At 42.3% G+C, this 8,140-nt stretch overlaps 1 protein-coding gene across 1 annotated transcript in view; it reads right to left on the reverse strand.

The window, feature by feature from the left end:
- The window catches only part of HAPLN1 (hyaluronan and proteoglycan link protein 1), a 71,810-nt gene extending 65,283 nt beyond the window's left edge, over window positions 1-6,527 (reverse strand). The window contains exon 1 of the mRNA XM_036849347.1: window positions 6,157-6,527. The gene's annotated coding sequence lies outside the window, so the exon portion shown is untranslated. The remainder of the gene's footprint in view (window positions 1-6,156) is intronic.
- Between the last annotated feature and the right edge of the window lie 1,613 nt (window positions 6,528-8,140).

Consider the following 8,140-nt stretch of genomic DNA (forward strand, 5'->3'; position numbering starts at 1 on the left):
TTTGCAACATGATGGCCAATTCCTGTGCTTGTCCTATGCATATCCCTGTCTTTTCCTCCTTCAAAACCTTGACTTAGAGGAGTTCTGGACTGAATATGTGGATTCTCACTGCTCTGTCCATCTATTTGGGGTGACGTAAGGGCTCAAACAACAGAACATAAGAAGCTATAGGTGTTCTACCTGTCCAGGGGCAGCCACCCAAGCATGGTAACAAAGGGCTGAGAGGACCCCCAAGCAAAGAGAACAGGAGGGTTCAAAGGGATGGGCTGGGATGCCCCTTGGGGTGGGGGAGGGAGATTGTGTCTGGGCCAAGCCCTGTGGGGAGGGTGGAAGGACAGGTTGTTCAGGCCGTGGGTTAGCAGGACCCAAGGTCCTGCACATTTCTAGAAACAGGCCTTGAGGGAATCTCTATGGCCTCACATAGGGAATGGGGATAACAGAGATTGAAGACCATGGAGGACTAAATCGGCTTAATTATACACTGTGGTGTAAGGATGGGAAGGCCCCCAGATGCTTGAAATTCTTTTCACAGAAAACAAAACATTTACTTTACAGAGATAAAAGGCTTGAAATGTAAATGCATGAGTGAAACTCATTCACACTTGGGTGTAATCAGTCAGTCAAGAAATCAATAAACAGAGAAGTATCAGATTCTTGGGGTAGGGAGCAGAGAGCAGGAGTCGCAGTTTAAAAGGTGGGGCGGGGGTTGGTGGAGAGTTTGGCTAAGTGCCACGGAAAGAGACCCAGGATACTAGGAAGGCCAGCTTCACCTACTTGGCACATTTTACTAGTGATTTATGAGGTGCGTCCATCTGTCTTCTCCACTGGCTTGTGAACTCCTTGAGCCAGTGACTCTGTAACACCTAGCATGGAGCCTGGTGCAAATGGTAAGCACGAAATCATTCTGTGCTCAGGCTGAATTTTAGTTCCCAACTGGCGGACAGCAGCTGTGTGCAAATGAATTTTTGCTTTTCCTGCCCATCCGCATAGACAGATTATTGGAACCCTTGCCCTCCTGGGGTTTTGGAGTGTCAGAGCTGCGCTCTCAGGCCCATCTGTGCCCACACAACCAAGAAACAGAGCTCTTACTCACTCAGCTAGGAGATGGCAAACAAGGGAAGATGATTTTAAAGATGCATGCTCAAAATTCTCCTAATACAAAAACTATGAGGCGAGAACATTTTGGTGGTTTCTGTCGCTTAAAATGTACCTCAGGATCTTGCAACATTTTCCATTCATTATCATCAATGTGGGCTTTTTGATTTTTTTAGTATCAATTTTCATGGTATAAAGTGAAGGGCCCAGCACGCAGAGCTAGCACAGTGCCTGGCAAATAGCAAATGTTCAATAAATTTTTGTTGAATGAACAGATGAACGCATGAATGATTGATTGAGGTGATCCCCAAATTCCAAATAAGAGAGTCAAAGTGAGGAAAATTCACATCATATAGGTGGAGACTAAGCTGAAACACTATCCATAAAACTTTGTGAAAAGTTGCAGAAAATCCAGATTTATCATAAAAATAATTGAATGTTATTAACTTAATTGGATTTTATTTAATAAGTAAATGGAATTGGAATATAGTAATCAGAATTTTGGAACCAGTCAAGTAAATTGTGTTCTCTTTGGGTTAAGCAAGGTTGGCCAAAAGGGGAAATTTCTGTTGCCCTTATAAGACTGAGGACCTATCCCTGAACTTCCGTAATTTTTCTAGGTTATTTAGAAAACTCTGTGAGTTTGTTTGTTTTGTTTTGCAAATAGTCCCCTGGCTTTCTTGCAATACCCCCATCTCAGATATCACTCCTCTATCCCCTATTGAGCAATAAAACAATTAATAGAAGCTCAAAATAGTCCAGCAACATTTGCTATTTTAAACAAACCTGGTTTTGTCTGAACATAGCTAAGAACTTTTCAGCCCCAGCAAAGCCCCCTCCACGTCTCCACCACTGGAAAAAGCCATTATGCGGAGCTCCTACAATACAGCCAAGAACCCAATAGCATCAGACCATTTCAGAAAGCTTGGCTGGTTCTCTCTTGTAGAGTTTGTTCTTCTCTAGTATCAAGTCGCCTGAAACCGTCATTAAAACTTCTTGTAATGGTTTTCCAATTCATGACTAAATTTCTACTTTGAGGACCTCTGACTTTTAGGCAAACTCTCACTAAAATGAATCTATGATTCACGCTAAATCACAAGGATGATCAGATGAAATCGTTAACAGAACGCTGTGTTTCTGGTGGATAATAACTCATTGGAAATAAGAATTAAGATAATATGCTTTATTTTACATGATTGTTGATGTTGATTCCAGCCATTACCTCCGATCAAGTCAGGCTATAATTTTGTGGCATTAATGAAGAAAGACTTAATGAGCAGCTCTCCTTTCACAGCGTAGGTGTCGCTGTTGTACACAAAACCAAAGTCCCCTAAACAGGAAAGTTGCATTCCACACGAGCAGGCCTAACTCGATTTGTGGATTACACCTTCAGAGCTCAGCAAGCAACAAATTAATCATTTTTTTTTCCCCCGACTGAGGCATTTTTCCTTCCAATCTGAATTTCAGAACTTGTCTTGATTAAGGCTGATGTGCTGAACACTGTTGCCATTAAGTCATATATCTTGCAAAGAACCAATTGGAGTGATAATTCATATATCTCCCAGAGAAAAATTTTTCAAAAGTCTCTGTGCAATATTCTGATGGATTAATCTCCTATGATATCCTGATGCTTTTTATTTATTTATTTATTTTTGGCTGTGTTGTGTCTTCGTTGCTGTGCGGGGGCTTTCTCTAGTTGCCGCGAGCGGGGGCTACTCTTCGTTGCGGTGCGCGGGCTTCTCATTGTTGTGGCTTCTCTTGTTGCGGAGCATGGGCTCTAGGCGCACAGGCTTCAGTAGTTGTGACACATGGGCTCAGTAGTTGTGGTTCGTGGGCTCAGTAGTTGTGGCGCACGGGCTTAGTTGTTCCGCGGCATGTGGTATCTTCCAGGACCAGGGCTCAAGCCCGTGTCCCCTGCACTGGCAGGCGGATTCTTAACCACTGCACCACCAGGGAAACCCCTGATGCTTTTTTCCAACAGTGGCTTTCCTTGTAATTGTTCTTGCTTAAGATTTTTTTCTATCATGTCGACTTAGAAGCAAAGTTCCTGCTTCAAAACTACATATGAACAACAGGTATAGATGAAGTTGTTCTACATGCTGATCATTAGTGTCTGAGAGCAATATTCTGTAAAACATACCTCACTACCCAAAAGCAATTTTTACTCTTATCCTTTTGCATTTAGTGAAAAAAAATCTAAAGAATATGTAATAATATGTGCTAGTATCAGTGTGCTAACCTTTTAAGCTAATCATTAGTTACCCACTTAAAATCAGTAACAGTAAACTTTACAGAAATTTATTTCCATTTGAGAAAGTGATTCAAGATTCAAACTCTCCCCACCCTTTTTTAAGCTAGGTCATGACATCTCTGCCAAAAACCAATCCTGTATTAGAAGCCAGTTACTGTTATTAAACTGTATCCTCATGAAGGCAGAAAGTTGATGGTAAATTACCCAGTAAAGAGTAAACTGATTTTAAATGCAACTACCAGGAATTTAATCAACCGTTAAGTGGTGCCTTGATTTTTAAATTATACAAAAGTCAGCTGCTGTATTTTCTACTCTGAGCACCTACCCCAACGTCTGGCCTGCAGTTAGTGTTCAATGACAACAAAATAGAAATCTCAGAATTTTTTACTAAGAGGCTGGTGAGAAAGCTTTCTTTGACTCGTCCACTAGGTGGCACATAGGGACCGTGCTTCACACGTGGAACCTTCACAGACTCTCCCATTCATAGTGTAAATAAAGAGCTGCATTATTAATTTATACCATCGCGTCCACTCTACACCTAATATTTGTTTAACCAGCTGTCTCCTCTAATCCTCCTTAAACACTATTGATTAAAATCCTAATATTCAGGTTTCCATTCCAGTTTTTCCCCAACAATATATCGTTACCTTTAAATAACAGACTAAATACATTTAAATACCATAGGCTAAGAACTAGGGTTACTAATAAGGAATACAGGAGGTCAGAAAATTAACTAAAGGTAACAGAAGACTATAATGTAAAGGTTATTTTCAAATTTGCTCTGCATTTTGCTGGAATTTTAACTGGTGGAATACCATTATTTAAAAAATGTAACCTGGAAAATAAAACATGCATGGGGCAAAAGGAAATGAAAAGAAAACCATTTCTGAAAAAGGGAGTTATTTTCTGAATATGCCTCTTGTTCATCTTTACAAAGATGAAGTGCTGTGCTACCTTAAGATTCAAAGACTTCTTCAACTACTCAGAAAATACCGACATTCCACATCCAAGATGCTAAAAGGCAGGACTGTTTAGTAGACCATCTATTCATAAAGCATCTTTCTGAGTTCGCCGAATGTATTTATCCTGGATGTGTTACCAGCTCCCAAAGGAAGGAAAAGGAAGTGAAACCACTAGGGATATAATGAATCAATTCTTCTCTGTGAAAGTATCTTCAGTTCTTCTAAATTACAGTGTCAGTCATTCCTCTGAGAGACAGGGCCTAGCTGACAATAAATGGCTCACTTTATAAGAACATGATGTTCTCCTCTTGCTTGTTTCTCACAGAAAGCCCAGGCCCACTGAACACTCCTCTTTGGAATACTGGCCTCTAGGTTCATTCTCTTTGGAGACCAGTGGTCTGCAGGTTGTTGGGTTTCTCTTGATCATTAAGTTACATTTAAACAAAATTAATTCTTATCTAGTTTTCCCATTTTTAAGCTGTTTTCAATTTTCTGAAGAGATTACCAAAACATGTAGTCATTCTCTTAGCTTAAAAATTAAATTATTAAGAACATATAGTCTCAAAGTGTCTAAAGGCTAAAGCTTAAATGCTCAACCAGCATTTGGCATACATTCTATTTTACTGAATGAAAGAAAAACTTCTTTATTCATAAAAATATATGGAACTGAAGTTAAAAACTGATGTAAGGATTAAGAAATATCACACTAAAAGTTATCCAAAGAGAACTGCTATGATATATTTTCTGTGGAACAATATTCCCATTTTATGATTCCATTAAAATAAGTCACTAAAGGGTGTATAAAATGACTGCAAATTTAGTACACTGAAATAATCAAATTGAAATGGTTACCAGAAACTACATTTGTAATGAATAAATATTACATTGCATTCAGAAATTAATTCACAGGCTTTATTTCTTAAGAACCATTAACTTCCAAGAGGTATGTTTGATTTTATGACATCACGCTGGAACGTGTACAGGAACACTTTCCACCCTAAAAACTCCCAAATGTATTGGCTACTTTGTGTATTTTTCCAGGGATAAATGAAAATAAAATAACTTATTTTCAAAATAATAAATCATCTTATTTGGAACACAACAGTCATAGTCAACGGAAGAGAACAACTTCATTTCAATCCAAAAGAGTTCAGATTTGCTTAGGATGGTAAATAAACAGCCTCAACACAAATAATTCCTTTAAGCAACTTTAAAAAGTAATCTTACCAACCATGACTTAAAACATCTTTTTTTCAGTGCATTAATATTATCTACCAACATCATTCTATATATGAAAAGCATCATAATTCTATGATCTTAATTTCAAAATTAAGTTGAGAAGAGTGGACCAAAACTGGTAACATCTCAAAGATTATCAATCTAACAGGTATTACCTATGATTACAGTAACTTTCTTTTTCACATACACTTACATATTCTCTAAAAGAAAACTCATACATGTGGAATGGACATTCCCATTCCTCAGCATTTTCTTCAGTCTATACTATCCTTTTTTTCAGGTGTTATAAAAATGTTTGTTGAAATACAGATGGAAAAGCTGCCACTTGGAAACCATGCATCTACCAGATTTACGGTAGCACTAGCAAAAGCTGGGATACTGGACTTAATTCTTGCCCCAGTCGAGACTGAGCTTGTTTACTGCAGTACAGTATTTTATCTGACAATATGCATCTTAAAAAAAGTTGAGATGTCATGTTAAACTCAAAAGAAAATTAAAGAAAATAGAAGTTATTTTAATGTATACATATATCATGATATGAATTGCTCTCTGAAATCTTAAAGGTATCAAGGTTTGACAGAAAGAGTAAAAAAATTATGGAAGTTTTACCTTGTCCTAAAATCCAGAAGTTCAGATGCTCTCAAGTCCTGCTGAAGTTGGAGCCTGGAGATCAAGTGAAGCTAGGGCTCTTTCCTCTCACCTTAAGTTTGTCTCTGGGTAAGTGTGTGTGCTTGTGTGAGTGTGTGTGTGTGTGTGTGCCTGCGCCGCGCAGAATGTCTCTTTGTGGCGCTGGATGGCAGAGGTCCTGGTCCTGGGAAGAAGGAGGCACTTTCTCACCAAGAGCAGAAGAAAAGCAAAGCAGCGTCACCAGGAAAGTTCTCCTCCCAGATCCCCTAATTACAGCCTAACGTGCACTTCATGCAAACTTCAGGGAGGAAAGGAGGGGCAGCTCAGTGCCCAGACCTTGTGAAACAGCAGCCTGTTAGATGACTTTGCCCTCTGCTCCTATCCCCGAGTAACTCGCTCCTCTGGGGTTCAGGCAAAGCGGTAGCGAAAACCACAAGCCCCCCACTCACAGCACACCTCCTGGATCTGTCCAGAGGGGATGGGGCAAGGGGCTTGTGGAATGATCGTGGGGCAGCGGGGTGAGGCAGACAAGCGAGGACAGTGAATTTTCATTTTGTTTTTTAGCCTCTGCTTAAAAGGAAAATCCAAAGGTAGGAGAGGTCCTCGCTTTCCCGCCTCCCTCTCCCCAAAGTAGATCCAGGGTAACCAAGTAGAAAGGTAATTATGACAACAGCGGATAAAGCTTCCTAAACTTGAGGTACCCTTTCGGCCAAATTGCCAGAAGTATGCTTTCTTGTTTACTGGACTCAGTATTGATATTGAGTTTGAATCTCCGTTAACAAACAAACAACTGCTGTCGTATCCCTGGATGACAGAGCTCAGAGAACCTAGATTTATTTATAGAGTGAAGAATGCGAGGGGCAGACAGGATGGGTGGGGTTGGCTTATGGATCCATACCCAGGATTAGAACCAGATGGGTACAGGGCGCGCGCGCGCGCACACACACACGCGCGCGCGCGCGCGCGCCCCTAAAATAACCACTGGGGAAGATGCTGGGACGCGCGGGAAAACGCCTCCTGAACAAATAGACATTTATTTATAACTTCTGGGAGAGTATATAGGTCCATTGATTCCCGCTTTGAGTAACCAAGCGTTTTGGAGAGGAAATGGCTTCATATTTCAATAACAGAGCCACCTTTGATGGAGCCTAAGAGGGGAAAAAAAGAAACACACCGCAGGAAGCAAACGGCTGTTGCAGCCGCCGGGAGGAGGGAGCAGGGCTGGCCCGGGGATGAGGACAAGCAAACAAGCCCGAGAGGCCCCTGGCCAGGGAGGAGGCGAGACGCAGGCCGGTCCGCCTGGGAGCCTATGGGTGCAGGCACCGTGGGCGCAGGGCGCTCAGGGGCGTCCAGGGAATCGGGGCTGCGCTCCCGGCTCTCGCCCGCCGGCTTGGGAGGCGCAGGCCGGGCTGCGGGCTCGTCACGTCGGCCGCCGCTCTACTAGTGTACTGGAAGGGCAGGGGAACCGGTGGGGCAGAGGTTCTGGAGAGCCAGAGGACTGATGGAGCAGAGGATTGGCGGGGCAGGGAGACTCGTGGGGAGATGATCTAGTGGGGTGGGAGGCACGGGGACCAGTGAGGCAGGGACGCCGGTGGAGCAGGTCACTCGTGGGGCTGGTGAGCTAGTGCGGCAGGAGGACAGGTGAGGCAGGGGCGCGAGTAGGGCGGTGCGCGCGGTCTGAGCTGCGCTGGAGGCGGCGAGCGGCGCTATTGTCTTGGAGATAAAACCTAAGCAGTGTTGGCAGCTTCCTCTTAGAAGAGAGGCGGGAAAGAGTTCTTTTTTAAAAAAAAAAAAAGTCTTCTTTCCCGCTTTTCCCTGCTGTATTTCACCGGTTCCTGCCCCCAGGCTCACCCTTGCCATTCGAGTCTTTGGTAAATTTACAAGTGCCTCTTGAAAAGATTTTATTCCAAAGACAAACCGAACACCCACAAAGTCTGGCTGAATGAAGACAGTTATATTCGAAATG

Source organism: Balaenoptera musculus, chromosome 3 (genome assembly GCF_009873245.2).
Source record: "Balaenoptera musculus isolate JJ_BM4_2016_0621 chromosome 3, mBalMus1.pri.v3, whole genome shotgun sequence".
Lineage (NCBI taxonomy): Eukaryota > Metazoa > Chordata > Mammalia > Artiodactyla > Balaenopteridae > Balaenoptera > Balaenoptera musculus.